General features: G+C 40.1%; 1 protein-coding gene and 1 pseudogene across 1 annotated transcript in view; one reads left to right on the top strand and one right to left on the bottom strand.

Moving 5' to 3' along the window:
* The window catches only part of LOC145946448 (dynein axonemal heavy chain 12-like), a 185,724-nt gene that overhangs the window by 88,490 nt on the left and 71,224 nt on the right, over positions 1-26,010 (bottom strand). The window lies entirely within an intron of this gene.
* On the top strand, positions 23,397-24,064 carry LOC145946398 (uncharacterized; annotated as a pseudogene).

Consider the following 26,010-nt stretch of genomic DNA (forward strand, 5'->3'; position numbering starts at 1 on the left):
TACAAATATACTGCACCTTTACACATCCGCACTTACATATTACATACCACCGCACACTTCATATATACCCTACACCCACTCCCACATACCCCATACTCACTTATACACGCTCGCACAAATCTCCTTACACACGCACGCACGCATATACACACAATCACACTCACACATACTCACTCACTCACTCACACTTACTCATCACACATACACACACCCGCACACATGCTCACACGTTCTATACACACCCTCATACACAATCACACTCACACATACTCACTCACTCACTCACACATACACACACCCGCACACATGCTCACACGTACTATACACACCCTCATACGCACTCACACACATCGCACACATGCTCACACGCACCCCACACATGCTCACACACACGTCTTACACACTCACACATACTCTGCACACACCCCATCCATACATACACTCCACACACACTCATACACATCCCACACACTCACACATACACATTCTTCGCGCATACACATATATGCACAACACACACACACACACACACACATGCGCGCACGCACACACACACACACACACACACACACGAAGTGTAAGTCCGATCTTGTAATCTTCCTGTGGGTATTACCAATATCGACAGCAAATACAGGTTTTTAGAAAAAAAGGCCTGAAAATGTTGTTCATAAAATATCATAACTCAGAGAAACACAATCATAATGTAATAATTAAAAACGCATTTTAAAGGGGAAATGCTATATTTTAATAGTAGGAATACTATGAGAGTTCTAACCCAGGTCCTCTGAGGGGGGTGCGGGGCGCGGGGGGTTCTCCGAGGCGAGGGGTATGACATCACGCGGGGCGGGGGTATCTCGTAGGCGCGGGGGCTGACGTCACGCGGGTGGAGGGGGATGTTTCGACAAAAGAGGGGGAGTTTTCTGAGTGCAATATTTGTAGATGGTATCTTTACGACTTTTTTATGAGGGTTCTTAGACATTTTCTCCAAAAAGGTATAGAACAAGCGCCGATGATTAACAATTTTGTACCCTCGTTAATATAATTTTATTACAGAAGCGCCGATGTCCGGCTGCTCGTCAACGGAGCGTTCTAGAATCCATTAAAACTATGTTTTTCATTTTATAGACATTTTATCATTAGGAAAGGAATGAAGATTTTAAGCCGACGCTGCGACGAACATGTCAAATTTGATTTAATAGGCCTCTACCTATTTGCGTTGACGTTCGGCAGCTTGTACCCTCGCGGAAAATCTCCCATAAAAACGAGAGCGAAACATTTTTCTTAATATTTTTTAAGGAAGAATGCAACGTATCGGTGCCAACGTTCGGCTGCTTTGTACCCTCGCAGAAAATCGGTCGTAAACGAGAGCGAAACATCTTCCTAAATATCTTTTTAAGGAAGAATTGCGATAATTTTGAGAGGGATGGAGATTGAAACTTATGGAGAGAGTCTGTCTCCGCGTCAAAAAGTCTTTAGCATTCGACGAGTTAAAGTGTCCTATGCGAAGTGTCAGTGGTACAGTGTAGTGAGTTAAAAAGAAATGGAAAATGATAATAATTTCGAAGCGATATTAGACGAGTCGTCTGACGAGTCGTCTGACGAAGATCACGCGCTGTTGGATGACAGTAATTATATTAGTGATTGCAATGAGGATCTTACGGATATTGACGACAAGGTAGTGGACAATTCACAAATCCTTGCGCTAAACGGACGTACAAAAGTTTGTACAATATACTTTTATTATTCGACGGGTACTGATCAAGCTCTATGTACTACATGTATGATCTCTATTCAAGACTTCGGGCACATGTATGCTGTTCGGAAGCATGTGATTCAATTACACGACGCAGTGGAGAGTCGATCGTGCTGCAATTGTAGAAATCCATTGTATATAATAATTCCATGCAATATGTGCCCTATTTGCACACAATAAACTTTGAGAGATTGTGCTGGGACACTTAAAGTGAGAATTCTGAAAGTGAAGATGGCGTCTCAGGAAAGATTGAAGAACATTCCAGTGACTTCGATTGTGCATTATTTAAGAAATCGCGAACTTGATGTGCAAAAACCTCAAGCAAGAGATGTGACCCATTTTCTGCAATCTCATGAAAGGCAATTATTGGGAACTACCGTATGTCACTGCGTCACATCATCTAAACACAACCGAATCGCGTGTTTTCAGCGTCGATATGAAAAGGTATTCCATTTTTTAAGTGGAAAACCGAAAGTTAGTAGGAACCCAATGAATATGACATTGCCACCATGGCCATTATTGCTATTACCATCCAACTCAGATGTGTTGCCATCCGAATCGGAGGAGTCGCCAGAACATAATATTCTGAACTCAGACTTAGAAATCGATGAGTCGGATGTGAGGGACGAAGATTGAGAGTGTGTTGTAAGTATTTCTTTTTAATTTAAAAATTGTTAAAATAATTAATAAAAATTTTTTTCTGTCACAGAAGAGACCCCTCGCAGTAGTCCCACGGCCGTCGTCTTGCCACCCCCACCATCGTCGGCACAGCCGCCCGACCGCCTCACCACCGTTGCCGCCACCACTGCCCAGCCGCTGCTCCTCCGCTTGCCGCCGACGCATTAAAAATTTTTATATATTATAATATTTATATTCTTATCTTTATATTCTTATCTTTATATTCTTATCTTTATATTCTTAGTGTTTATATTCTTATCTTTATATTCATATTATATTATTATATTCTTATATATTCTTATATTTTAAATTTTAAATTCACATTCATACGCGCGCACACACACACACACACACACACACACACACAAAATTCTAAATATTACGCATACTCATTTTAAGAATAAAAATTATTTTAAATATTAAAAAATATATAGTTTATTTTAGAATAATTCCTCTTTCCATTTATATTAAGAATATTATTATAAAAGAATTATATATTAATATTATTATAAAATAATTATATATTAATATTATTAAAATATTATTAAAAATTCTCTCTCGCGTTCACCTCGCGCTCTCTCTTTCTCTCCTAAGCGCTATCTCTAGCAGTCCCTAACCTCGCGTCATCTCTCTCTCTCTCTCTCTCCTCGCCGCAACATCTCTCTCCTTCACGTTCGCCTCACACCCTCTCTTTCTCTCGCGTTCACCTCGCGCTCTCTCTTTCTCTCCTAAGCGCTACCTCTCTCGCAGTCCCTAGCCTCTCGGTCCCTAGCCTCGCGATCCCTAGCCTCTCAGTCCCTAGTCTCGCGATCCCTAGCCTCTCAGTCTCTAGCGTCACGTTCCCCCTTCCCCGCATGACGTCATCCCCCACAAAGCCGTGCAACGAGCTACGTATGAGAGCTGGGACTGGTTACGGGTGGGAGAAAGATGGAGAATGGAAATGCATGCAAAGAAATTACATCATAATTTAGACTTAAAAACTCTTTATTCTTCTTTTAAATATTTTTTTTTCTTACATATTATGGACTAAAAACTAAAGCTGCCAGCTCGCAATCGATGAGCTGATGCTTGTTGAAGGCGTCGCTCGCGCGTATTACATTTGATACTTCTTTAGGATTCGTTACATTGGACGCGATATTTGAAAATTGCGTAAACTTGATATCGACTGTATTGGTAATTTTAACCAATCGGTCAAAAGTTACATCAATGCAAGGATCGAGATCGAACATACGATGTAACGTCGATTCGATCATCATCATGCATACATTTGAAGATTCAAGACTTATTAACTTGGCGTCGTTAATCGTACGAACTCGCACTGTTAACGGTCCAACGCTTATAAAACTGTAGGCATCTTTAAAATCGTTTCGAAGCAGATTCTGAATATTGTGACGTTGCTCGTAGAGTCCTTTCCACGCTTCGAGAGATAGTATCAGTTCCTTTCCTCGATGATCTCCTATGGCGATTTCCACGTAACTCGGTGGATCCACTTTGATACCAATTTCGAGGAATTTAAATTCCGTAGCTGTCAATGCGTATCGTCTGCCTAGTATACGAACCGCACGACGCTCCAATGAAATGCTGTAAAAATGAAATTAGTTTGAAAATAATACAATTTGTAAAAAAAAAAAAAAAAATATATAAAGATATAAAGAAGTTAAACTTACTCGTCACATTTATTCTCAAACGATGGAGTGTCATCACGACTCGGGACGTAATTATTCACAGGTCTGCCGGAGCCACTGCTTCTTTCAGCGTAGTACATATTTCCAGATTTTAAAAGTGACCACCAGTACGAACGGTTAACGCGACACTGATCGTATAAAGAAATTAATCGAGTGTTGTACATGACGCTTATTTTTAAAAATAGTGGGGTAAATGTGGCGGGAGATTCTAGAATACTATTGGCGCTATGAAATTTAGGAGAAGGGGAAACGGCACTCGGATAAAAAGAATTCTTAGAAACGATTCGTGAGGAAAGGATTGGGGAAGGGGAATAAGAGATAAAACACATTAATGTTTAAATATTTTATTTTTCCAAATCTTGCAATTCTTTCTGGCGTTGCGACCACCAGTTAAATATTTTGAATACATTTTGTAATGCGCAATTCTTAACATGTTTTCCACATCGCATAGTGTTTTTAACATCTAGATTATATAGAGACTCGATATCGTCGTAATCAGCATCCAAGGTCTCAATAATGAAACCGTTTCCCGCATCATCCAATATATCGGCTAACCATTCTCGCTTCTCAAGTCCTTTTACATATACGAGAATGGATTCTTCTTCTTCTTCATGTGGTCCACCAATGATAGCTGTTGTAATCAAACGCTGAGCCATGCTGTATGGAACGTTTCCATCTTCCCATTGCAATCCATGATGATTTCGAGTCAACCATGAGGCTTGGTGTCTCTCCGATTTTATGAGTACACTCCATGGTACAGGACATGCGAAAAAATAATGTGACAAAATAAATCCTCTTCTCAGGATTGCCGCTTCCTTTACAATGAATTGTTTATTGAGGATAAACCCCTGTAGATCCACAAACGTTGGTACGGACATGACGAGATCTCTCTCTTCGATGTATCAGTTAAAAAGAAGAATGGCAACTATCTCATAACACTTTGATTTATATTCTGCTATGCTTCCCCCTCTCTCTAAATTGTTGGTGTGTTTAGGTGATTTTGCGCACAACGTTGGTCAACGGGTTGTACTGGATCACGCGATCATGTATGATGAGACAGTACGCAGTGGTATTCATCGGCACATTCTCCTTACACTCGAATTCCAATCTCACATCCACGGTTGCGCTCTTGACCGATTCGTTTTGTCGAGAACAATCGATGATCACGAACGGACCGTTACGTAGAAACATTGAGACGGTGAGACTCGGCTCGAGATACTCGTATCCATAATAGTTCTTGCAGAAACGCGCATACGTATCGTACAGAATCGACCATCTGTTTTTATCGAAATCCAGATTCATATCGTCGTACGGATAACATTCCGAGTTCAGATAGAGTTTCACATTGGTCATCTTGCAATCGTCGAATCGACTCATATCCTCAGACATGATGTTTTTCCGACCTGTCTGCAGAGCGAAGATAACATATCGTGGCTTCTCCAGCTGAGTCGCTGTCTTAATGGCCCATGAATGCTTGGTTGTACGCTGCAATAGCGGATACTCATACAGATCCCACGAGCGAAAACCCATGCTGAGGTAATGTCCGCTTTCCAGAGCGCGCAGCATCGACAGCTTCTTAATCTCGCTCAACAACACATGCGGCATTCGCCATTGTATCTTGAATATGTTGATCACAGGCTCCAGCGTCGAATCTCCAATCAGACAATTGTTGTCGTTGCGCGATCGTATTAAGATTAACTCATGACGAGCGTTCATCACCACTCGTCTGTAATCCTCGCAAAATCCCAATAACATGTAGAGCGGTACGCAAAAATTGAAGTTTCCATTCGCAGTAGTCGGATCAGTCCAGCCGGCGTTTCTCATAATCACGCTTCTATCGGATGATATCGTTACATAGTTTTTGAGCAAACTTGTTATTCCCACGTTTCTATTGCGATCAATCTCCACGCCATCGAGTTCGTATCGAATCTCATCGAACATGAATGCGACACAATTATTTCCCAGTATCACAGCAGATCCTTCGGCTGGTTTATTTATCTTTAGTTCTCCCTCGATGTATAGGAAACTTTCATACGGCAACGTATACAGATCCTGTTGTTGTATGGGTATTCTTATCTCATCACTGTGTCCGAATGTTGTGTTAGCGAACGGGTTGTACGTGTGAGTCTCGATCTTGACGATGCGATCGTCGAAGATTGGCTCGTCTCCAATGTTGAGGATGTCGGTCATTGTTCAGATGTTTCGCACCGCGAATCCCAAAGATTGTAAAAACGCAACGTTTGATGCGTTCAGTTTCTTTTTCTTACTGCAACCGGATGATTGGATATTAGTGAATGTCGACGTTGTTGTTGTCGCTGGCTCCGTAAAGATTGTGTTATCTCTCGTATCTTTCGATCCGTTCAACACGAGCATCTCATACGCCGCACACGTACGTTATCGCTGTCGTCGTCGTACGTGCAATCTAATGGTGATCTCTTCTCCTCGAAAATCGAGCAATCGTCTGTCCTGGTCGACAACGCGTAACGTTAAATCCGTAATGCTCCGCACGATGATCGGCAGGTAAATGATGTGCGCCGGTGTTTCCGATATCTTATATCCTGGTGGTACCCTCGGTGAAAATTCATGTATCGTATGAACGAGTTTGCCGTTGCTGTACGCGCCCGCGGTCACATTACATTCTACGCGGATAATGTTCACGTTGATAATATTAATCGGCATGTCCGACTTATACCATTTTCGCGGCTGCAGTATACGATTCGAGAATCCCAGCAGCGATCCAATGTTGTTAGGCTTGCTAAAATTCATTCTGTAGGCGCATTTGATCTCGCTCCTCATCGTATTATAATTAGCGCGGAGCACTATCGGATATTCTCCATCTTCAAAGTCACCGTCGTCATTCGTCCGAATATGCGTGGTGTCAGCGTGTTTTTTATCATCGTCATGAACAGCGTGTCGCGGACGTTTTCGTAAAATTGCATGTTTCAAAAACTCATGTATCGCTTGCAGCTCGTACGATCCCTCGGGAATCGTAATTTCCGCGTCATCTTTGCCAAAGTAAAATTTATTATTCGAGGAATTCACGTTCGATATCGTGTGATAAGTCTCAAAATCCGCTAGACCTAGCTCGTATTCATCGTCGCTCAAATCTACGGCGGGAAAGTAGTTTGCCGCGAGAACACTACTCTTCCCGGTCAGTGTGAATGTCATAGACATATCGGCAAAACTGTTTAACGAATACTGAGTTAAATAGCGCAATGTTAGTCTTTAAATTCACATGCATCGACCGCTCGGAGAAACTGTAAGCACAATTGTCCACAGATGCTTTGATTGTAAGTTTGAACAGGTGCGTAATTGTATTGTATCTTTGTCACATTTAAATATCGCACCAATTCATTCGGCGGTCGAAGATTGCCGAAACTGTCAAAATATATAGCGCGATCCCCCCTCTTTGCATACGCTACCCAATGAGTACCCGATCCTTTAGCGTTATCCAAATTTACGATGCCGCTCTCGTTTCGATATATACCACCGATCGGTAATGAATCACGCATGAAAACACCTCTAAAATACGGAATGTGCATACGTTTTGCCAGTTGTAGCAATTGTATGTTGGTAGTTACGCCCTGTGGCATTTTTAGCGTCTCTTTGACGTTTTTTTTTCCCCTTTTTTCTCGTTGAAACTCCTCGTCCGCGTTTGTATGGAGCGAGATACAATCCGTGACCTTCCATGGCGCGATTGTGACGTAGCATCTCTTGCAACTGACGTTGTGTGGCTTTTCCGTCGTTCACCATCTTTGCTACACCAGCCGCTCCACCGACCAGAGATCCGAGCGCGCCCAACATTGGTAGAATCGGCAATACGCCCCCACGTTTCGCTACCGGAAGTATTCGCTTCTTCGCCATCTTTTTCTTCGTCTTCGTCTTTGTCGTCTTCAGGCCCATACCGAACTTCGTCTTGGCTTTCATCGCTGCCCAGACAGCTGTGGCGGCGGCTCTCTCACCGAGAGTCGAATCTCTCGCAACGATGCGAGTTTGCGCTTCCTTGGCGAGTATCCTATCTGCCGCGTGTCTCTCGATGAGATCGTTGCTTCGAGAGTACGCTATATCGTGTTCACGGCACGCTGCGTCCAATGGGTTGATACCTCGATCGCCTCTGGCTAATCGCTTTTGTAGTCGCGTGCCCGGACCGCAAAACTGATAGCCGGGGATATGGAATTCGATCGGAAGTGCGTTTATCGCGAGATTTAATAGGCCTCTACCTATTTTCGTTGACATTCGCTGCAATCCTTTATCATCGGCGCTGGACCGTCGATGTGCGTCTGCTGCCACGGTCGATTGTAATGTTCGAAACAGCGGCGATAAGTTTGAACCTCCAAATCCGCCTTTATATGTTCCGGAAGCTTGTCCCACACGCAGTGGACGTAATTGCCACACATTCGCAATAAAACTGTTTTCGACACAAATTGTAGCTGTTCGGCGCTCAAATTACAAATATCGTAAGGACTTGATAGCAAGACAAACATTTTTTCGTTACTGAGCGATTCGTGGTTCCGCGCAGCTATAAATAGGCAAGCGTTCGATTCAATCGGGGAGTGGGAAAATGAGATTCGTGCGACAACCTTTCGCGATACGCGTGACGAATTACGACGCCAGATTACGATCGATGGGGGACAACGCGGAGATGCGTAGACACGGTACGATACTGCCGACTACTATACGCGCGATCGTTTGCGGCCCCTCGAATTGCGGTAAAACTAACGTGTTGATTAGTTTGATAGAAAGCCCGCACGGCGTCCGCTTTGAAAACGTGTACGTGTACTCAAAGTCACTGCAACAGCCAAAATATCAGTATCTGGAGAATTTGTTGACGTCGATCGATGAAATCGGCTATTTTACATTCTCCAATAACAGTGACGTCATTCCACCGAGCGAAGCATGTCCAAACTCGATTTTCGTTTTCGATGACGTGGCGTGTGACAAACAAAATACGATAAGAGAATACTTTTCAATGGGACGCCACTCGAACGTCGACTGCTTCTATCTCTGTCAGACATACGCAAGAATACCGAAACATCTTATACGTGACAACGCAAACCTGCTAATCTTGTTTAAACAGGACGGTACCAACTTGAAACATGTGTACAATGATCACGTGAATACTGACATGTCATACGAGGATTTCAGTGAATTATGTCGTACTTGTTGGCAGCAAAAGTATGGATTTCTAGTGATAGATAAGGATAGCTCGCTTACGAACGGCCGATACAGAAACGGATTTAACATGTTCGCGATACCGCAAAACAATTAGTCGTTGCCGATGTTCTGTCGAGAGAGGTGAAACACGAGCGTTCGACACTCTACCGACATGGCTGAGAACGATAATATTCGCGAACGTGAAAAGATAGCGAAGGAGATTGCGAAAACGAGTGAAGCAATCCGCAAGAAACATCGCGCTTTGAAGACCGGTAAGATCGATGACGATATCGCGGTCAAGACCCATTTTAGACCTATTATTGAGCCGCTACAAAAGATTGTCGACAACTCGATCGCGGTGAAAAACGAGCCGGAAAGTACCGCAAAGATTAAAATCTTACCCATCAAGCGGTACAAGGAGGAGGAGGAGGAAGAGGAGGAAGAGGAGAAGGATGATGCGACACCGAAAAAGAGGAAACGGTCAAACCCGAATCGCTCATCGACACCGCGTACATCGAATGCTTTATTGGATGAACCGATGATAAGCTCTACACCGTTCGCGACAACGAGAATCGTACAACCTATGATACCCGAAACACTCGCAAACGAAAATGTTTTCGAAACCTCGGGCAGCACGCTCGAAACATCGTTTGTTCGAAACACATTACAAACGCTGGAAGGTCAAGAAATGTTGCGAAAGCACTTGGGACCACTGGGACAAGAGTACATGAGCACTCTCCTCGGTGGCGACAAAGAAAGGAAAATCGATCACGTGTACGGTGTCTATTTCGACAAGGATGAAATGCGTCTCGGTAACAAACGATTCGACATTGACAAATATGACTCTATAATTATAGATGAAGTGAGGTACATTGGTACACCAGGATTATACGAATTGATCTTCAAGAGAATTCCCGATGATGACATTTACACGGAGGATGATATGCGTAAATACAAGAATATATTATTGGCGACGAACGCGCATAAACGCAATTATGACACACAAGGCCAATTACGAAGCAACAGGGGATACAAGTACAAACATATAATCGCACCATTGATATCGATTGAAAAGAAAAAATCTGGAAAGGGAGTATTCATGCCTCACGCGATGGCGCTAACCGACAATAAGATCGATTACATACACTGGGATGACCCCAACGAGCTAGTGGATCGGGTGCGATTGCTGGACGCTTCGCGCCGAGCTGGCCACAACGCTCACGACAATGAGATCCTGTCGATCATCGAGGAACTTCGCGAAGCAGGCATTATTATAAATTGAATGGTGTCTCGACAAATCTAATCAGTCGATCAGCGTCACTCATCGGTGGAAAAAAAAAATGCCTATCAACAAATTTGGATTATTCGAACCAAGAAATGATGCAACCGGCACAAGCGGTTCTTGGGATAGATTGGTGAAAAGTTATGTGCACGAAAACGCTCTGTGTCGCGTCGTTACGGACTATGACGCAAGGTCGAGGAAGATTCGTCGTGTAGCGCAACCTGAGGCTGACACCGATGCCGTCAACAAACTGTATGTGGAATCCTGCGTTAAAAGATTGATGAATCAACAGAAAGAATCAGATGAGAAGCTAACTTCGTTCGAGAAGGATGTGCGGGCAATACAGATTGTGATAAACGAACTTCAACGCGCGGCTAACGCTAACTCAGAAACGGCTATCAACCTGAATGAGCAGCAGTGAACGGGTTAGGAGCGGCTATCGAACGGTTACCGAACATCTACGAAGGGTTATCGAACGGCTACGAACAATTATCGAACAGCTACGAAGGATTATCGAACTACTATCTAACTACAATGAGTGGTAGTGAACGGCCTAGCAACAGCTGCGAACGAGGCTATGAACGGCCTAGCAACAGCGAACGAGGCTACCAACAACTCAAGCAGGGCTGCGAACGAGGCTACGAACAAGTCTTTAAAGGCTACATGCAAGGCTACAAACAACTCAAGCAGGGCTGCGAACGGGTCAGTAACGGCTGCGAACGGGTCAGGAAAGGCTACGAACGGGTTAGAAACGACTGTGAACAAGGCAGCGAACGAATCAAGAACGATTTTCGAATGGGTCAAGAACGGAAGTAAACAACACAAGAACGGCTCAAGAACGGGTCAGGAACGGCTACGAACGGGTCAGGAACGGCTACGAACGGGTCAGGAACGGCTACGAACGGGTCAGGAACGGCTACGAACGGGTCAGGAACGGCTCAAGAACGGGTCAGGAACGGCTACGAACGGCTCAAGAACGGGTCAGGAACGGCTATTGAAGAACGACAAACGAAAATGAATCATAAAACGAGCGACAAACGGCGATCGAGAAAAACCGACGAAGCGATGAAACAACATAGTTTGGAGAAACGGCAGTTGGTGAACGAACTGCACGCGCCGGCAAGGAAAAATTTTCCCCGAAGACACGTCATAGTGCGGGGATACGATGACCTGTGGCAAGCTGACATCATCGAGATGCGTCCGTACTCTCGTTTCAACAGAGGTTACCACTACATACTCACCGTCATCGATGTGTTGAGCAAGTACGCGTGGGCCATACCACTCAAGAGTAAAGGTGGAAGCGAGACGGCTGACGCTATCGCCGAGATAATTCGAGATAGCAAGAGATGCCCGAGAAACATGCAAACCGATATGGGGAAAGAATTTTATAACGCCGACGTGCAACGGCTTATACGGAAACATAACATCAATCACTATTCTACATATTCGGTATTGAAGGCATCGGTTGTGGAGCGATTCAATCGCACGCTGAAGAACGACATGTGGAAGATGTTTACGCTGAACGGAACTTACAAGTGGATCGACGCGTTGGCGGAACTCATATCGGATTACAACGCGCGCAAGCATCGAACGATCGGCATGCGACCCGTCGACGTCACCCCCGCGATCGCTGATAAACTTTTAAAAACGGTATATAGTAACATAAAGATTGCCGCTCCGGCGAAATTCAAAGTAGGTGACCCGGTACGCGTTAGCAAGTACAAGAAACTTTTCGAGAAGGGTTACACACCAAATTGGACAACCGAAGTGTTTAAAATTGTTAAAGTGCAGCGTACTAATCCTGTAACCTATCTATTCGAGGACTATCGCAAAACATCTGTCGCTGGAGCGTTTTACGAGCACGAGTTGCATAGCGCGAATTATCCGGACGTATATCTCGTAGAGAAAGTACTGCGCAGGAGGGGTGACGAGGTTTACGTAAAATGGCTGGGATTTGACAATTCGCACAACTCTTGGATACATAAGGACAATGCAATTTAATTCATACAAATTGTATTTATTAATTACTCAAAAATTAAAAAATATATAATGTGTACAACAAATAAAAGTATTTGAAATATTACAATATACATGAAATATGTGAAATACAAAATCTTTATTAATACATCCTTTCCGTTCCAATATATGAAATACATACACATATGTTACATAACATATCGCACATACATTATATTACATTATATTACATTATATTACATTATATTTTATAAGGGTATCTGATAATGTCCCCATGGTAATGTGTCGGTCGAATCAGGTATGATATACCGCTTATCGTCGTACGGACTTAGAGCAATTTTTGTCTCGCAGATGGTGTATACTTCATGCAATTTCGACCTAATACATGACTGACTACGTGTCATTTCAATCTCGTCGTTCAGGCACCGCGTATAATCGTCGAATGTTATCGTTCTCGCGACAACGTTACTTTTGACACCTTTAACCTTTTTTGTATCTTTCTTACCATCTACTCGCAAAGCGTACATTTTTGCTCTAAGTCCTACAAATTCAGTCATTATCGCGCCATTATTTTCATCCTTCATTAGACCTGGCACCTTTTTATTCACAAGCGGTATACTGTACGCGTTGTCAATTGGATAATCGCTCGTATCGAATCTAGCGATATCGCGTTTCATATTTTCATACATGTCTTCGCATTTAATATGATATATTAAACTATCTGTATCGGTGTACATTACCCGACATCTGTCACGATAGAGCGGTGACATGTACTCGTGATGAAATTCGTACAGACACACTTTCGATATGTCGAGTATACACATACCAATATAGATTGGTTTGTTAAATTTTACTTCTAGTTTACGTAATTCTACGGCAATTAAATTTTCTGAAAAGACGCTCCTGCTATGGAAATTTGGTTTCGCTATCATCGCCTCTGCTCCGTATCGTCCGTCCCACTTTGTCAATAATTTTACATCTACATGATTACGCACATTTTCCATCGTTTTGCCAAATACCGCGTTGTTCATCAATTTGTACAAATTTTTCTCAAAATCATTTTTCGCTTGTGTTCTAAATTTTGTATTTAGTTCAATGTAATCGCGGAGCCATGCGGATTGAGTGAATTGTAATACGCGATGTATTTTTGTAACGCGAAGGCCGTGACGCGTGCACTGCTGCAGGTTGCGGTAGTGTATGACGTAACGCTTCTTATCATATAGCGTTGCGAGAAGCTTATCTTCCCGCTTGCCGGGCGGTTTGTCACGTGTCGGGCAAAACGGTAGGTCAGTGTGCGTGTCGTGAAGATGTTGTGGATACTCTAAATCTACTTCGAGGATATAGCCTGTAGGTGAATCGAGCGCTATTGACGAGATGTCAAAGTTAGATACATCGTCGACCCATCGAAAATCGGCATAAGGCAGTGGTTGACACATTGCCCATCCATACAAATTATTTACATCTAAATACATTAAATATGATGATGGTTTCGATGGATCATATGACTGCATGTACTTGTTATTAGCATGCGCGTATCTTCCTGAACATTGACTTAGACCGCCGCGTATACCCCGTTCAATAAACATAACCATATCGATATCGGTAAGCAGTTCGAAATTTACGCATGTATGTTTTAACATAGCGTCCCATGTATACCCAGGAAGAGTATAATAATACGTAGGGTCGAGTCCGTAACTCGCGATGCAAGTGTCGCGAAAGTTTTCAAATATATCTGCCAACAACAAGACATCAGTTTTTAAGTACAGATCGCTGTATTCACCCAAGGTTTGAATGGAGAACTGCTGCCACACGTTGACGGCGTGTGCGTAGTCGCTCTCGGATACAGTGTCACTGGTTAAAGAACTGTAAAACGATTCGCGTAGTGGTAAACGCGTGTCCTGCAGCCTGTCCACGCAGTCAATGTACTCGTACGGAAAGACACCTTTTCGCGTTAATAATTCAAAATTGTTAGCGGATAATGCGGAAAAATTGGAACGCAAAATTTTTAACTTATCCTTATTCAAAAAAGATGCCAATTTGTCAAGACTAGCACTGAGAAATTTGTATGAATCGATGAATCGTAATTTCATGCAAGCTTTCCGATCTTTATCGTCGTCGGTACTATTGACAGTCTTCGTAAATGAAATGTATTTTTCTTTTGTTATTGGAAGCACATCTACGCGTCCTTCATACGCGGTAGCTATTTCTTTTATGATAAAATGTGCGTCATAGCCGGATAGATTATGGAAAACTACAGGAATGACATAAGAGTCTTTGTAGTTTAGATTACAGTTTGAGTGCGCGGGACCCCTGTATCGCCCGGTCAGATGACAATGATCGCGTACGCGTATATCATCCGGCGCAAACGGTTTTTCGCAAATGTGACATTGCGTGACGCTATGAAATTTTTCCCATTCATCTTGCGTTAATTTTGTCATGTGGACATTATCAGACAAAATACCCTTTATGCGATGCGCTAAATTTTTAAGTTCTTCGGCGAACCATGAAACGCAATCGATACTACGGCGAGAATTATACGCGGATAACGAGTTCTCGTACGAACATTGCACGTAATACCCAACGCTAAATACCTCGTGATGTTGGGAGTATGACGCATGTTCCGGCGTCTTCTTCAGCACACACTCCAAGTCGGCGTACACCACGAAGGGAAATCGCTCCTTTCTGTTGTAGTTGTCGAAGTCGAGCCACTTGTCTTTATCGCTTGGTAATCGGATAGCGCAGTCGTTCATTTCTCGACAGTCCGCAATGTGAGCCTCCAATTTTTCGCTCAAATTAAAGAAGTGCAAGCAACTGTGAAAAAAAAATTACAATTTTATTTACAATTTTATTTAAAATTATTATATAGTTTGCAATAAATATACATACCGATCGCAGATATATTTTTGACCATTGTGTTTGCTCAGTTGCGTGCTGACAAGCCGAGATAGATTTTTTATATACGCGAAATGCCCAACGCTGTCGTCCTCCTCCACATACAGCATATTTACATGTTTTTCTCTCTTCCGATCGGTGAGCTGTATCGGAAGAATAGATAATTCCTTCTTCCTCTCAATGCCGTAGACGTTGATTGAGATGTTATTTGCCAGTTCAAACTTTTTAATTTGGTTTAACGTCATCGGAAACTCAATGTCCTGAAGATTTAACACTGTCGTGTAATGGGGATATGAAAATTCTCGTTCCACATGTCTTTCTGCGGGGTACAGAGCGGCCACCACTGACCATGCGAAACATGCATTGTCCGTTGATCGCACGTTCACCACTGCTCTCTTCGTCATAATTTCTCGCGGTAAGTTTAGATAACACCCCGCGCGCATAGGATTGCACTTGTTGACGTTGACCGTAAGATCAAGGATTCGTGACAATGCCCATCCGCTATCACGTTCCTGAAACTCTTCGAGAGACGCCAATGTGGATTCGATGACATGCCGCTCATACCACTCGTGTAAATCGGACGTGCGAAAGAGTTCATAATTTCGCGTGTTAATGCTTTTGTTGGAGCGCATATCACCTGTCACAAACTCACCGTTGAACACGGTATTTACTTTTGCACAGTTGTGTATTTTTATAACATCTTGCACTTGCTCGAGAACTACACTACTAGCGTCTTCCAAAAATTGTCGCGGTTCGATATAGTCTGCGTTAATCACCGCACCTGTCAGTATCCGATTTTCGAACGCGGTATCGATCTCTCGCCAAACGAGTCTTCCCGTGTTATTATCGCCACTGTAATTACCGCCACTGTAATTACCACCACTGGGTATAAACTGTCTCTGCAATCGAGTCTTTGCACCCTCGAGTCGCGCGATTCTAGCAACCAAAGATTGTCTATATCCAATGGAGAGTCGCGGACGCTTGACACGACTGCGTTCTTCGAGCAGTTTGATAAAGTCCTCGCAGCGCAGCGCCCATTCAAAATATTCGCCCAAGGTGGTGATTTGATGGGACCGCTCCAACAGGTCGCGTTCGTTCTGCTCGATGTTTTCCATTATTTCTTTTATTCACTATTATACCACTAACACTTCTAATACAAGAAAGTAACCACTAAACTTTTTTCACCGCTGCATCTATGCGCTTTCAAATCGTACTATGGTTTGACGCGCTCTCATCCTCCTTATATATATATTTCACCTAATTCTATCTTCTTTTCTAACATTTGGCGTATCTCAAAAGATAGTTTCCCGAGATATCGGTTTTATGGATAGAGGAGTAAGGACACAAGCTGCCGAACGTTGGCGCCGATACGTTGCATTCTTCCTTAAAAAATATTAAGAAAAATGTTTCGCTCTCGTTTTTATGGGAGATTTTCCGCGAGGGTACAAAGCTGCCGAACGTCAACGCTTTTACATTTGCACCCCTATAAATAATGTTTGACATGTTCGTCGCAGCGTCGGCTTAAAATCTTCATTCCTTTCCTAATGATAAAATGTCCATAAAATGAAAAACATAGTTTTAATGAACTCTAGAACGCTCCGTTGACGAGCAGCCGGACATCGGCGCTTCCGTAATAAAATTATATTAACGAGGGTACAAAATTGTTAATCATCGGCGCTTGTTCTATACCTTTTTGGGGAAAATGTCTAAGAACCCTCATAAAAAAGTCGTAAAGATACCATCTACAAATATTGCACTCATACGTAGCTCGTTGCACGGTCCTTGTGGGGGATGACGTCATGCGGGGAAGGGGGAACGTGACGCTAGAGACTGAGAGGCTAGGGATCGCGAGACTAGGGACTGAGAGGCTAGGGATCGCGAGGCTAGGGACCGAGAGGCTAGGGACTGCGAGAGAGGTAGCGCTTAGGAGAGAAAGAGAGAGCGCGAGGTGAACGCGAGAGAAAGAGAGGGTGTGAGGCGAACGTGAAGGAGAGAGATGTTGCGGCGAGGAGAGAGAGAGAGAGAGATGACGCGAGGTTAGGGACTGCTAGAGATAGCGCTTAGGAGAGAAAGAGAGAGCGCGAGGTGAACGCGAGAGACAGAGATAGCGAGAGGCGCATGCGAGAGATGACGCAGTGAAGGAAAAGAAGAGGAATTTTTAAAATGAATATATTAATTTAATATTAATTATTTTTAATTATGAATAAATGTGTATTATACATTTGTGTGTGTGCGTGTGTGTGTGTGTGTTTAAAAGAATATAAATGGATATAAATGTATATAAATGTGAATATATAAATGTGAATATATAAATGTGAATATATAAATGTGAATATAAAATGGATATAAAATTTTAAAAAATATATATAAATGAATATAAAGATAAGAATATAAAGATGAAAATATAAAGATGAAAATATAAATGAATATCATAATATATAAAAATTGTCGGTGATGGAGGTGGCTATGGTAAAGCCGACGATTGTGGATGCGAGGCGGTGAGGCAGCCGAATGCTAGGTGCTGTGAGAAGCGGAGGCGACGGCTGGGCGGGGACTCCTGCATAACAGAAAATTTTTATTAATTATTTTAATAATTTATAATTAAAAGAAATACTTACTAGTTCCAATTTTCCACCACAGGTTCTGGTGGATATGGCTCTAGACCAAACAGTTCCCGAAGAGCATACATGTTCTCCCATAGCCAACTGTTATTGGCATCCATTTCCCGCGCCTCTGCAGTTTCGCACCACATTTCTGCAAACATTTGTCGATGTTCCCACCTCAGCATTCTCACCCACTCTCGTTCAGTTAAACCTTGCTCCACCATGTGTTGCGGCCGTAAATTTTGCACAATGTTATAGATCATCTGAAAAATATGAATATTTAATATATATATCTAAACATATTGCAATATTCTGTACAATAGTTTTAAATAAATTGTACAACTTACTATTTCGGGGAGCGTACGGCGCAGAAAACCTCCAGTCATTTTTTTCACTATTTTTTTACACTCACTTCGCTCGGCGACTGTTCGAGACTTTTTGATGTGGAGACAGACTCTCTCTCCATAAGCTTCAACCCCCATCCCTCTCAAAATTATCGCAATTCTTCCTTAAAAGATATTTAGGAAAATGTTTCGCTCTCGTTTACGACCGATTTTCCGCGAGGGTACAAAGCTGTCGAACGTCAACGCTTTTACATTTGCACCCCTATAAATAACGTTTGACATGTTCGTCGCAGCGTCGGCCCTAAAATCTTCATTCCTTTCCTAATGATAAAATGTCCATAAAATGAAAAACAGTTTTATGGCTTCGGGTAGCCATAAATCACAAAGATAATCAGTTGCCGAACATGCTTAGACCCCCCCCCTTTTGTCGAAACATCCCCCTCCACCCGCGTGACGTCAGCCCCCGCGCCTACGAGATACCCCCGCCCCGCGTGACGTCATACCCCTCGCCTCGGAGAACCCCACGCGCCCCGCACCCCCCTCAGAGGACCTGGGTTAGAACTCTCATAGTATTCCTACTTTTAATACAATATATTTTGATAAAGTTGATAGAAAAAAATAAGTTTCTTCCCGTGCACGCCATCAAAGTTAAGGTTTTTTCTATAATTTTGCAAGGCTCTCACTGTAAAATAGTGTCGCTTGTAATAAATCTTGTAGTAAAATCTTGTAGTAAATTTTTGTAGGGAAATCTCCATTAAAGCATTAGAAAGTTGGAGTTTCATACTTTAAAATGTGTTTTCAAATACTGCTCTACGATAATTTTTTTGCAAAGATACGTAAATTTGAAGTTCTTTTTAATTTTGTGACCCTAATTTTGTTGCGAAGTGTATTAATTAATATATTAGTGCAATTTTCTTATGTTTATTATTATCAGTTATTTATCAGCTGTTTATTATTTATAGTTATTAGTATATTTGAAGTTTTCTGTTTAAACAAATTAATATAATTTAAATTATATTATAAATTATTATTATTGATTTCGCATTGAAAAACACAATTATAGTTTCATAAATAATAATTCTTGTTCAAAGATTCATTATTTCTTGACAATTTATAAAAATAAAGAATTGTTTTAAAAAATCAATATTATATTGTTATATGTATGTATCCATATCTTTATATATACACGATTTTTTAAAAATAAATAATATAGGTCAATTCTTTTAACTTTAATCAACTAAAAACAGATGACCATCAAAATTTTATTTAATCAATAATTTTACGCTGTTAAAATTAATTTATGTTTACTAAAAATTGAAACTATCGATTCTGAAAAAGATTACTGATATATAAGGTATAGATGATAAGTATGCTTAGGACAAAATCATGTATTATACAGAAACATAATCCTGTATATAATATGTAATCAAATGACATAACAAATATTTAAAATTTAAGCATAAAAAATTATGTAACTATAGCAGAATAGTCTCTTCATTTTAATCATTGATACATACATACATACATATATATATATATATATATATATATATATATCGATAAATATATATCGTTAGTAATATATATATATATATATATATATATATATATTACTAAATATATATTTATCGATGATTAAACTGAAAAGAGATTATTCTGTCATAGTTATATAATTTCATGTCTAAATTTTAGGTTTTTGTTACGTTATTTGGTTACATATTATATACAGCATAATGTTGCTGTATATAATACGTAACATTTTGACCTAAACATTACTTATAAATTACATAATGGTTATCAGAACAGAAAATATCTGTTCTGTCAATGTTATGCAAATGTTACGAACAGTATTTAATAGATTCTGTTATATTGACGTAATTTATATCTAAATTTTATGTATCTATTACGTTTTAATTTTACGTATTAATTACGTTTAAATTTTATGTATCTATTACGTATCATATACAGGCATAATGTTGTTGACATTTCCATCTAAACGTTACTTAATAGTTGACAGAACAGTTTCCGGAACAGCGATTAACTGTTTTGTAAATGTGCTGTAAAAGTTACAGAAAAGTGTTTATTGGATTCTGTCATAGTTATGTAATTTTATGTCTAAATTTTAGGTATTTGTTACGTCATTTTGTTACATCTGTTCTGTAAATGTTATGTAAATGTTACAAACAGTATTTAATAGATTCTGTTATAGTTACGTAATTTTTATGTAAATTTTATGTATTTATTACGTTTTAATTTGATGTATTCATTACGTTTAAACTGTATATATCTATTACATTTTAAAATGTATGTATTTATTACATACCATATACAGGTATAATGTTGCTGACATTTCCATCTAAACGTTACTTAATAGTTGACATAACGGTTACCAGAACAGCGAACAGCTGTTCTGTAAATGGTCTGTAAAAGTTATAAAACAGTGTTTACTGGGTATTAGATGTCCCTAAAACATCTAAAAATAAAAAGGTGAGATAGAGTTTTTTATTTTTTATTTTGCGAGCTCCGTCATATACGTGCGTACTACATCATGACTCACTTGTTGCGTCTTAGATTATGGAGTTATAAACAAAAATGTCTTTTTATAATAGAAATTGTCATCAAAACAAGCCATAGAGGAAGAAAATGAAAAAAGTGATTTAATAAAACAAATACAATTATTAAAAAAAGAGTTCAAAGTTAAAGACTCCAACCATTCGACCTTACAACAACAACTTGGTAAGGAAGCTATATAATCATGTAAAGTCTTCAGCAAAAAATATTAGTATTAATTATTATCAGTATTAATGATATTATTAAATACATTCTAATTGCATATAATCAAAATAATCTTAATTTTCTTGTCTGTTGAACAATATTAACAAATTAAACTGAATTGATTTTTTTAGATGAGACTAATTTCTCAAATAAGTGTTTAATTGAAGAAATTAGAGCATTAAAGAGAGAAAATAAAATAGTAAGTAATATACATATATATATATATATGTGTGTGTGTGTGCATTTTATTTCGATTAAGACTAAGCCTTGCAAATTATTATATTATTTTTATAGATAGTTATAACTATTTTATTTTTACAAGTAACAGAAAAATTTCAAAATGCACAACAAAAAATTACATTCTAAGTAATAAATTGGCTATAGCTATAAGAGCCGTACGCGGATATTGGTGCGTTATAGCAAAAAATTTATTTTTTCGCTAGAACTTTGATAATACGCACGCGGCACGAAAATTTTGCTTGGTACCTTACCAAAACTTATTGCGAAATTAATTCTCAATTCGAAAATTTTAATTCCTATATATATTTCCTTATAACCCCCCTCCACCCCCCCGGCCCCCATAAGAGAAATGGGCGAGAAAAATATCGAACCGAAGTCGCTGAATCGGTAATGTTTTTTTTAATTATTTATTAATTATTTTTTAATTATTTGTAGGACAAATTGGTCGATGAGTCACTCGATCAGCCCACAGCAAAAAAAGAAAATGAACAAAATTATAATATGAAGAAGAATAAAAAAATTCCAGATATTAAAGAAATAATGCATAATTATATGATGAACGTTAAATTGAAACAACAGGAAGATAAAATAAAAAAGCAGGCCTCAATTTTCTCAGCATTAAGAAAAGATTATAATAAAGAACAATGGTTTGTGTACAAATATGAGGTGAGTAAAATATCTGCTGATATCTTGTGTTTTGTTTTATAAAAAAAAAAGATTTTACATACACGTATAAATTATATATATTTATATATTCAAATTTCAGTATTATATCCAGAAAAAACAACAGGATCTCTCACAAATACTCGATCAGAGTATTTAACAAATTGATAAAACTGTAAATAAATTAACAGAAGCGTTTGAATCCGTACAGAAGTTTAAAGTTCAAATTATAGAAGAAGAAGTAAAACAATTTATGAAGAAGAAATAAGCCTCAATTATTGAATTCAAAATTTAAATGTTTTTCGTGAAAATTTTTTATTTCACAAATTAATTAAGACTCACAGCGTCTTTCATTTACAAGATGAATTAAAATTAAATGCATAGCCCATCATGCATTTGCGTTGAGAAAAGATCAGTAATTACTACAAGCATTGTAGTTTTTAATTCCAAAAGTTGCATTATTAAAGTCATACAGTACTTCTACGAGGGCGAGCGTGGTCTATAGAGTGCGAGCATGATCTATAGAGCCAAAGGTCCCGGGTTCGATTCCCGGTAAGACCAAAAATTATATTCGCTCGTTCTCCTCTCGGAAGGCAATGGCAAACCACCGAGAGTGTATACCTTGCCTAGAACACTTCTCTAAAAAAATGGTAAACAAAGATCATGGCCGTTCGGAACCGGCGTTTAAACTGTAGGTCCCATATACAATGTGTATAATCCACATGCGCAACACATGTATATGAAAGAGAAGTCGCCTACGTCCGGAAGACGGGCATGGCACGTAAAGAAGAAGTACTTCTACATATCCAAGTTGTTGATCGAACAATTTCTTCAGTGAGTAATACATAGAATAGAAAATTTTCCTTCGTAGCTGATTCGATATTAGGTTTTTGTACGTAGAACAATTTCTTCGGATTTGTTGCAGTTTTTGATCGATTTGTTGATTGATTCAAAATTTTTTCTCAAATGAAATGGTTGACCATCCGTCGGTAGAAAGAATTGACATGCTGCTTATTCTTGGCGAATGTCATAGAAATTATCGTCAAGCTGCTGCTCTTCATCGAGCTCGATATCCAGAAAGACGACATCCGAATGATGTTGCTATTCGGAATATTTATTTAAGAGCTCAACAAGGACATTTAGTACGTGTACATACTAGACGAAACCATAACTATGACGAGAATGATGTACGTGTACTGTGCATTTTGGCAACGGTTCACATAAATCCTCACATTAGCAGCTACCAGATTGAAAGGGAGATGGGTATACCTAGGCGTACTGTTCTGAGAATCTTAAAAAACCTACATTATCACCCGTATCACATTAACGCAAGCCATCACACCAAATGATATGAGGATGCGTATGCAGTTTTGTCAATGGGCACAACAAATGATTAGAAATGATCCAGCTTTCTTTCTTTATGTTATGTTCTCGGATAAAGCTACATTTAAGAATAATGGAGAACTTAACAGACACAGTTGTCATTATTGGTTAGATACTAATCCCCATTGACATAGACAAATAGACAATCAACATCGTTGGAGCATCAACGTGTGGTGTGGTATCATCAATGGCTATCTTATTGGTCCATATTTTTTTGAGGAAAATGTAAACGGAGAGAACTTCTTAGCTCTCCTGAGGGATGAACTTCCAGTATTACTCGAAGAAGTTGATTTGTATACAAGACTAAGAATGTGGATTCAATTAGATGGAGCTGCACCACACTATTCCAGACATGTCAGAGCTTACCTAAATAGGCGCTTCAATGGCAAGTGGATTGGACGGGGTGGGCCTGTTACAGGACCGGCACGATCTCCTGACATTACTTCTCCTGACTTTTATTTATGGGGTTATTTGTAAAATGTATACGAACCACTAGAGTAGACATGGTGGAAAAAATTACAACAGCTTGCAGAAACATACCACGAGCTGTATTATTGAAAACTGTCGAACATTTTCATCGAAGGATACAATTATGTATTCAAGAAAATGGAAACGTTTTTGAGCATTTGTTGTAAGAGTGTTTCTGACAACTCGTGAGAGGCAAGGGGACTCACGTTAATCAAGCACCCCGAATCGTGAGAGGCAAGGGGACTCACGTTAATCAAGCACCCCAAAGGGAACAAAATTCTACTGCGTCCACATCGTTGTTCCTGGGTAGCGCTAAAAGTAGGATGATTCGAATTTTTTGATGCATAACCTGCATAACTACAGAGATTTGGGTGAAAAGTTGATTTGACTTTGGAATGATCCCTAAGAGTCAACTTGATTCCATAACATGACAACATACAAGATATCGTATTTTAAGGTCAAAATACTGCTTTGAAGCTTTATAACTAGAAAAGTACTTCACGAAAAAACATTTGTATATAGTGTTTTGGAAAGCACTCGAAGTCAGCTACAAAAATATGCAATAAAAAATATAGTTCCATTTAAAAAATTAAACGTGACCTTTATGTGACCTTCAAATAACTCTTCAAGGTCAAACCAATGGTATCTTCTTATGGCCCCCTCGAAACCATACAACTTTTGTCTGAAACATTTTTGTCTTAAACTTATGGATTTTGAGAGATTTCAGTGCGTAGATTAAAATGGCCTACCCTGTATATTCAAATTTCAGTATTATATCCAGGAAAAACAACAGGATCTCTCACAAATACTCGATCAGAGTATTGAACAAATTGATAAAACTGTAAATGAATTAACAGAAGCGTTTGAATCCGTACAGAAGTTTAAAGTTCAAATTATAGAAGAAGAAGTAAAACAATTTATGAAGAAGAAAAAGGCCTCAATTTTTGAATTCAAAGTTTAAACGTTTTTCGCGAAAATTAAAACCTGTGTAAGTCGTACAACATTTTATGTGGGCGCATTTCAAAAATCTCTTCAAGGCCTACAAAATAAGCCTACAGAAAATGTTCTACGACTTACACAGGCCTTCATTTTCGCAAAAAACGTTTAAACTTTTAATTATTATTCACCTTTAATAAGCTAGTTAATCATGGTAATTGATTTGGGATGTTTCTGATAAATTAAACTTCATCTTTATGCATATTTCAGTGCATTTTTATCCAGCTTAATTATTTCATTATTCAAGTTATATGATAGGCATACCGATCTGCCGTCGTATTTGAAAATAAAAACATTTCCTTTGACGATGGATCAATTTTAACACTTAATGCGATATGATCCGACGTCGCGCGCAGGACTGGAAAGGGAAGAAAGCGGCAGCACCAGCGGCGCAACCGCCCGTTGGGCAGGGCGCTAAAGTCCAAGGAGTCGACATTGCTAAATACCGGTCTCAGGATAGCGGCGATAGGGACGAGCCTCTTTACGACTTCGTTTCTGGATCCCGCCCGGTCAGAAAGCTATATTCACAAAATCTTGATATGTCGACATTTCCGCTGCTATGCAAGACAACCCACAGAGAATTGAAGCAGATAAATCCGCGCTTGAAGAGGGAAATGCCATTCTGCGCTTTCCTACATGCGATGACGTCATGCCTTAATGCTTGGCTATTCCGCACAGTGACGGATCTTAATAGCGAGGATAGATATAGCGATGAAAGGGACGCTGTGTCTCTTATACCGCAAGAGATGTATCTTCCTCAGCCAATTGCCGAATACCTGGCAATGATAAACACGGTTATGACGCCTTCTGGTGACACTGTACGAGTTAATGCGTACCAGATATAGCACTACCGCAGCACTCATTGGCTAACGCGTCGCCTGGTAGCTTCGGCCCAGCGACAGCACTAAACCATAACGTGTACGAGTGCTATGTGTCGCCCTTAGTGACTAGGAATTTTGTTCGGGCCAGTATGATGGATGCACCAGATTACGCACCACTTCCGGCTGATCTAGTTCCAGAAAATGCCCTACCAACACGGAACTTGCTTGGCTACTACCCCATCGAGCGTTTAACGCCGGAGGGCCGGGCAGTTCTTGGCAACTACGATTTTTCCGAG

Source organism: Prenolepis imparis, unplaced genomic scaffold (genome assembly GCF_030444845.1).
Source record: "Prenolepis imparis isolate NDT839.2.m4 unplaced genomic scaffold, iyPreImpa1.0 SCAF_16, whole genome shotgun sequence".
In the NCBI taxonomy this organism is placed as follows: domain Eukaryota; kingdom Metazoa; phylum Arthropoda; class Insecta; order Hymenoptera; family Formicidae; genus Prenolepis; species Prenolepis imparis.